The 8,043-nt window shown below is 41.9% G+C and overlaps 1 long non-coding RNA gene across 1 annotated transcript in view; it reads right to left on the bottom strand.

Moving 5' to 3' along the window:
• Positions 1-4,807: 4,807 nt before the first annotated feature.
• LOC116217176 overlaps positions 4,808-8,043 on the bottom strand; it is a 98,010-nt gene continuing 94,774 nt past the window's right edge. The window contains exon 4 of the long non-coding RNA XR_004161322.1: positions 4,808-6,648. This is a non-coding gene — a long non-coding RNA (uncharacterized LOC116217176). The remainder of the gene's footprint in view (positions 6,649-8,043) is intronic.

Raw genomic sequence — 8,043 nt, 5'->3', positions numbered from 1 at the left:
TTTCTCCCAGTTGTCTGGAGATGGTATCCAGCACAAGCTGTTCCATCACCTTTCCAGGGACGGAGGTGAGGCTGACAGGCCTATAATTACCCGGATCTTCCTTCTTGCCCTTTTTGAAGACCGGAGTGACACTGGCTATCCTCCAGTCTTCAGGGACCTCCCCTGTTATCCAAAACCTCTCAAAAATGATGGAGATTCAATTTAAGCTGTTTATTGAGAAAATACTTTCAAAGAAACAACTGATTTCTTATCAGGAAGGACACACTCGGGAACTACACACCATGTATGAATAAGATCCAAAAGCTCTCTAAAACTTCAGTTACTTGAGTGGTAAAGGCTCTCAAGAGGGAGGGGAAAAAAAAAAATCCAGGTCCAGTAATATTGGTGGGAGCAGTTTACCTTTGACCACTGAAGGGAAAAATAACAATCACTAAATGTATCTCACACAGAATCTACTCTACAAACTAACGTCACTGCTTTGCTTTCAGTCAGAGACTAAGATTAATCTCCAGAACTTCTAGCACACGTGCAGACACAGTGGAAAGATGCAAATAAGCCCACAAAGGACTCACAAAGAAGAAAGCTCTTCACCAGAAATCTATTATTCTACATTAAAATGCATCAGCTAATTTACAGTCATTGTTGGATACTCAAGTACAGCTTGGAGCAGGCAGAAGATCAGAGCTCAGAGCACAGCACATATTACAAGTGGCTGGGGGCCAGGGGAGGTATTTAATGGGTGCACACTATAACTGCTTGTAAACATTGACCTGAACGCATCTCCTTTTCTGTCCATTATAAGAGATCTGGCATAAACTCCAATAAATCCGGAAGGGTGCATTTCACAAAATCATTAAAGTTGTAAAAGACCTCTAAGATCATCCAGTCCAATCATCCGCCTACTATCAATACTGCCCAATAAATCATACCTCTACCACATCTCCACGTTTCTTGAATACCTCCAGGGACAGTGACTCCACCGCCTCCCTGGGCAGCCTGTTCCAATGCCTCACCACTGTTTCAGAGAATAAGTTTTTCATAACATCCAACCTGATTTATGAAGATGCAGTGCTCATTGTCCTGCAGCACTCGGTGAGCATTCCAAACCCTCAGCACAGAGGTCCAGCTCCCTGGGGATGAACATGAGACACAGATACTGGCACCATCTCCTGAGGTTCTGCATCGCAGACACAGCCCCCTCCCTCAAAGGGAAATGACTGCGGGCTCCACATGAGCAGGAACAGCTGTGTCTTCTAGAAGACAGCCAGCGTGATCCCATGGTCCCAGGACTGCATCAGTATTTTTCCTCCTGAAATGGACTGGCAGGTTAACCCTAGCACTGGGCTTTGTAATAGCATTGTTGAAAAAGGCTGTCCATGAGAGGCTGTTAATATATCCTAGGCACCTGCTGGTAGTTTTATTGCAAGATACCACAGGATGCTGCAGGAAAAAAAAAGGAAAAAAAAGAGTAAGAAATTATTTTGAATTGTTACAATCACACAATTTTCTTGATGTCACACAATGACTACATAAGTCTTCCTTGTCAAGAAAGAGAAGCATAGGTCTTAAAACAAATGGGTTTGAAAGGGAAATGCTGCAGGTCAGACAGGAGACACTGGGGGAGCCCCCAGCCCAGTCCCCTTGCAGGTTCACTGCCTGATCCTGACAGCAGTGTGCAGCACATTAGCAGGGCACAGGAGCTGTAAAGTACAGCTGTGCTCCAATCGTGCCATGAATTTGTCAAAATAGCTCCAAGCTTTTCTGTCCTGCCCTTCAAATGTTCTCAGAGACAATCCTCAAAAATATCCCCAGCTTGCCTGGCTTCAATTATGCCCTAAAATATCATAGCTCAGGATCCTAATGCTGTCACCACCCTTTTTTCTTCCTTATTTCCCTTCCTCCTTGGTTTGTTTGGTTTTGTCTGTGCTTAACCGGTGTTGGCCACCACTGACCTGGCATTTCACTGATATGTTGGTCTGTTTGCACTGATATTGCTGACAAACTATATACTGCTGCTGCTTTAACTTTCCTTTACACTTGAATTTGACCTTCCACATCCATTAGACCCTGCAAGGAAACTGGCAAATAATTGTTTTATACTGTCAAGTAATTCCCTATCCCTTCTTTAAAGCTCACTGTAATTCTGCAGCATGTCCACCTGGGTGGCTGCACACATAGCACAGCAAAATCCCTTTGGGACTGCAGGAAAAAGACAATCTGGAAACATGTCAGTAGGGAAAGCCCGAGGACACTATTTTATAAAACGTGTCTGAAATCTGCAGAAAGTCTGTCTTGTAGTCAAGACCTCATCATTAAAATTCAATCAAAACAGGCAGTAGAACCTTCTCAGTTAAAACAGTAAATAAAAGGAGATCAAGATAAATAGCAGATATCATCTGAGGCAGTCATAAGAACGAATGTGCATCAATCTCCAAAAAAGTCACTCAAGATGGATAACACCGAAAGACAACATCTTGATAATCAGTTTTACAGTGATGGATTGAGAGAAAGTTTAATGAGTCAACTACAGAATTGGAATTTCATTAGAGACTTTACCAGAGCTGGAAAAACCTGTAGAAGTGCAATACAAAATCTGCCTTGTAAAATACAGGAGTAAATATGTTTCTGTCCATACAGAGAATTATCACATACATTTGCATCAGGAGGAAATTGACTGGAATCCGGTGCAGAGGAAAACAACAAACAGAGGGGGAAAAAAAATAATAATAATCTACCCACGTATCTTCCAGAACTATATTATGCCTACCACACTGTAATTTAGCAGTTGCGAGAGCTGATCTAACATAATGTAATTGTATTTTAATGCCTTCTGTGAGACTAAGACTCATTAGTCATCATCTAAAGAGAAACACAAGCTGAAGTCACACTCCGTTATGCCAAGTTGTCAGGCATATAGCACTCACAACTATCTTCACACTAACCTTCATGTCAGGCTGCAGGAGAATGAAATCTGATGGCAGCACCCCTCAGATGTGAGGCTGGTTTTGAACATTTCAAATGAAAATAAAATCTGCTTTACCTTTCACATTAGTAGGGCTGGTGGAAAAGTGTGGTTGCGCTTCTTGGGTAAAATCCCCATTTTATTTAAAGCTGCAAAGTTTCACTGGATTCAGTTGATCTGTATCAGATTTCACAGCAAAGAGTCAGACCTTGATGCTAAAACCGCCTCACCAGCAGAGAAGCACCAAGGTTTGTTAATCTTTCTCCCCTTTACATAGCAATACAACAGCTGCACTTTTCTCGAAGTTTTATTCCTCATTTGTGAATCCACCAGGCCTTTTTTGCCCTGTTCATCTGTGCTGTGTAACTCAACAAATAGTGGGACTTCGCTTTTTCAACTAAAATTGTTGCACAGAGCTCCAAGATCCCAACTCAAAGGATGTTGTAACATACTAAGAGGGTCCAAGTTCTGTTTTTTTTCCAACTGAAACTCAAGTGTTAACTTTTATTCAGAGAAAAGGATATCGTTTTCCCCTGTTCTTCATCCAAAGGCAATAAGCGATGCGAATGCTATTATCCCAGATAGGTTGTGCTTATGAGACTCTCTAGGTGTTACATTAAGCATGTTGCTTTTCTCTGAAACGCAAACTATTTTGCAAGAATTTTTCATTTCTGACTAAAAGACTTCTTCTTATTAAATTAGAAGTCTATTATAGTGATCCAGTAACACAAGCATCACAAACAAGAGTGTAATCCCCTGTACAGGTTGATGGTGCAAGCTATTGACATAGGCAGGAGCACCAGAAAACACTCAGCTATCAAATAGCTATACAGTGCCTCAGCCTGCATAGCAGTGATAAAACAGATATCCTACAAAAGCTGTAGGAGAGTACAGGAGGCAGTGCTGGAACTGAGACATCCAGCTGGAACCAGCTCCTTCCTCCAAGACATCAACCAGTGCAGGGCAGCTTGCTCCTTTTCAGTTTCCATAAAACCACATGATAGTCTGGCAGTAAGAAATATCTCTTTTTTAATTATTACTTAAAAACTGTGATAAAATGAATGTATTTAATAGAAGCTGAAGCAAATGCCTCTCTGGAAACCTAACTGGCAGACGTTTGGGTCCTCCTAAGTGGATAATTGATCACAAGGCTAAGTCAGTGATGTTATGGTAATGAAACAAAGAGGAAACTGGGATTTAAGGATTTCAAATATGCCTGTCAAAAACATGTAGTAATACTGTCAGATCAATTTGCTGTCAAATACAGGTGCGATGTGATAAAACCACTGAGTTTTTAGTAGATTATGTTATTGAAGCAGTAATTTAAGAACACATTCTAGGTTATAAATTACAATAAATCAAACTTCTAAACTTGAAAGCTCATACCAGAAGACATGCAGAGCATGATAGGGGAAACAAGAAGTAAATTTAAACTGTATTCCTAAGCTAGGAAAAAAAAAAAAAAAAGCAGCAAATTCAATTGCTTTCAAAAGATAATGATCAGAGTCTATAGATCTTGAACAGTTATAAGGAAAAACCTTCTAAATACTTCTGCCCTTCACCTTCCTACATTTATAGTGCAAGAATAACCAAAATTGGGAAAGGAGTGCAATAAGGTGCCTTCACAACATACAGTGGTCAGTAAAAAGAACTGGACAATGACAACAGGGTGGCATTTTTGACAGTTTCGCATAGCAAGTCTTTAATTTCTGTGGATGGCATCATTTCATCAAAAAAGGAAAGTGTCTTAGGAGACACCAGAACGCTACCTGTTCTTGTAAAGAAAGAACACTTGATTTACATTTCAGAAGTGTTATTTTTAAATGGGAAGACTTTTAACTTTTTCAAATTTACCCCAAAAGTAATGCATCTGTAACTCACAGCCCACGGTTCTCCTGTTTCTGTCCTCTAGCACAGAAACAGAGATAGGAAGAGAAATCTAAAGTCACAGCTTGGACCAGATGGGAAAAATGCTATCAGCTGAGTTTACTGACAGCCACGTAACTGCTAGGATAAGCACAACACCTGGTGCTTAAACAGGATGCGGCCAACCAGCAGGGCAACATCATGCCTGATACTGCCGTAGTGACAAAAGGAGGAAAACAATGATTGATTATTTCAACAGCAGCCAGCAGTGATCAGGGAAGAAAATAAATGAAATTGCATTTAGATCAGTAGACGGAAGTTTAACTAAGTGACATTTCTTAAAACCAGATGACACCTTGTACTCGCATGATATCATATTATTGCAGTACTATGACTAGGCTTTCCTAGTCAATCCATGTTGCATGTAGTGTTAGCCTTAAATTCAAAGAAGAAAAAATACATACATGCACCTTCTCCCTGTTACCTTCCTGTGCCTTCGTGACCATACAAGTCTCCGCAACAGCCACTGGAGTTAAGTGGAGAACATAGCACAAAGGTGAATACTTCATGTATTTTAATACCTTTTAAGCATAGTTCTGCACATGCAGCCCAGGACCCAGCTGGACATGGCCAAGCCAGTACTCTCCACTGCAAATGGATCATTTGCTGCTTTACTCAAGAGGATTTTCTTCCAGAACAATCGGAGCTGGAGCCAGGCAGCCACCACAATACTGCACAGGGACCAGAATTAGCAAAACGTCCCCAATACTACCTTTTACATAGGTTTTCTTACAGAGAAAGAGGAAAATAATATTTTATTTCTTTGCCTTTGATGAACCTCTCTTCCCAGCAAAGATTGGCCTGAGGTTTTCCCTTCAGATCTGGATTACGAGAAAGCTTTGGTGACTTCACTTTTGGGTGCCATATATTTCCATCTGAAAAGCAGTGCCAGGAGCCAGGTCAGTGTCACAGCAGTACTTCCCCCCTCCCTGCTCCCAGCTGGACTTGTTCCACAAAGATGTGCAGATGCCCAATTTCTGTCAGGGCTCATGCTTAAAATGTGCTGTCAGATCTTATTTCTCACATTACCATCTCAAATGGGCAGAAAAGGACAACTAAACTAGCAATCAGTTTCCCAAAAGAGAAGGTCAAAATAGACTCTACCACATCTGAAGAGTTGTCAGCTGTCATGAGAAGGCCATAATAGCAGCAGCCAGCCGAGCAGCACCTTAATGTGCTTGCTGGAGGAACTGGCACCTTAGCAGAACCTTGCCCAGACCCCTGGGGACTAAGTGTACATCTGTGAAAGCCAACTGTACACTCAACTGCATCAACAGAGAAACAACTAGCAGGTAAAGGAATTGATGGTTCCCCCTGTACTCTGCCCCTTGCAAGGTCCCATCTAGAGTACAGCATCCAGGTCTGGGACCCTCAACAGAAAAAGATGCAAAGCTATTGAAGCAGGTCAGAAGGGACCACAGACATAGCACAGGTTGCCCAGAGAAGCTGTAGATGCCCCATCCCTGGAGACATTCAAGGCCAGGTTGAATGGGACCCTAGGCAATCTGATTTAGTGCCTGATGGTGGCACCCATTGCTTGGCAACCATTTCCACATCAGGGGGGTTGGAACTAGATGGTACTTAAGGTCCCTTCCAACTCAATCATCATCCCAGACTTGATTCAGTGCAAGGTGTGATGTTAAGTGATGCACACATGAGGACATTACCCTTGTGAAGGATTTCTCTGAGTTTTCTCACAACCACACCATGCTGCAGAACAAATTCATATGTTGGTAAAGAGGCGTAGAGGATCTCAGCTCCTGTAGAGGGGAAAGATTTCAGACAGCTACACTTAGCAGCACAGAGTGGCACCAAATGCTAGGACATGAAAAGAAGCTGAAAAAATTGGGGCTGCTCAGCCTGGAGAAGAGAAGGTCTGGGAAGACCTTTCAGTATCTAAAAAGAGGGCTATGAGAATGAAAGGGACAGATTCTTTAGTAAGATCTGCTGTGATTGGACAAGGGGAAATGGTTTCAAACTAATAGAGGGGAGATTTAAATTGGATAAAAGGAAGTTTTTTACAGTAAGGGTGGTGAGGCATTGGAACAGGTTGCTCAGAGATGTGTTGGATGCCCTGTTCCTGGAGTCATTCAAGGTCAGGCTGGATGGGCTCTGATCACCTGATGGAGCTGTAAGTATCCCTGTTCATTGCAGGGGGGTTGGACCAGGTGGCCTTCAGAGATTTCTTCCAACTCAAACAATTCTATGGCTATAAAGAAACACCAGGCTAGGAGGTACTTGAGATCAGTAATGGCTCCACCTCATCCACACGACAAACAGAGATACCAGTTCCCACCCTCAGCTCAAAGCACGCCCTCCCATTAGCAAGACATCCCTACATCACCCTGCTGATTGAACAGGCTTCAATTCAGCTGCTAAGTAAGAAATGCTGGTATGCAGTGATCTGACAGGAGAAGGGATTAAATAGAAAATAACCCCTTGCTCCTAGCTAGAAAGCATATCAACACAGATCTCTACTTATTCTGCCTGTTTACTGGACAGAGGATTAGCCAGTGCCTGTGTTGTACCAAACAGCTCTTGGTCTAAATGTTAGTAAGCTTAGCATTGTCACAAACTTCATCACGCATTAAAAGCTTATATCTGTATCCCTCTCCCCACCCAGAAGGTGAATTGATATTGAACTGATGCCTTCTGCTGCTGCAACAAAATAAACCCCTAAAAACCAGGAGTAAATGGAAAACATAGTGCTTTGTATTGATTGTGATGTTTTCAGTTAACTAGGTTCTGCCCGCGGCCATGCCCCCACAGCACACGCACACCAGGGAAGTGCTGCACTACCCCCCAACAAATAACTTTTAGGAAAGGGAAAGCTGCGTCTGTTTAATAGATGTTTCCAATTTCTTACATCACCATCAGTATCTGCGTTAGTCACTTGGCAGGTTTTCTATAGTTTCACACACCCAAGCCGATTTCAAACCCATTCGGTAATGTCAATGTGACTTCAAGGTTTAATGATTCATTATATTTCAGACCTTAGAGCAAGAGAATGTGTTAATTTTTTTTTTCCCTGCATGGGCTTGGTAGTTTCTTTCTGGTTTATTCCCTCCATATATCATTAAAAAGAAGGTTTGATAAGGGAAAAGAAAAAAAAAAAATTCTCAGTGGAACACACAAAAAAGAGACTTCTTTAGTTA

The sequence above is a fragment of the Meleagris gallopavo genome, chromosome 14 (genome assembly GCF_000146605.3).
Source record: "Meleagris gallopavo isolate NT-WF06-2002-E0010 breed Aviagen turkey brand Nicholas breeding stock chromosome 14, Turkey_5.1, whole genome shotgun sequence".
Lineage (NCBI taxonomy): Eukaryota > Metazoa > Chordata > Aves > Galliformes > Phasianidae > Meleagris > Meleagris gallopavo.
The sequence above is the reverse complement of the archived record's forward strand: the minus strand, read 5'-3'. Positions and strand labels throughout refer to the sequence as shown.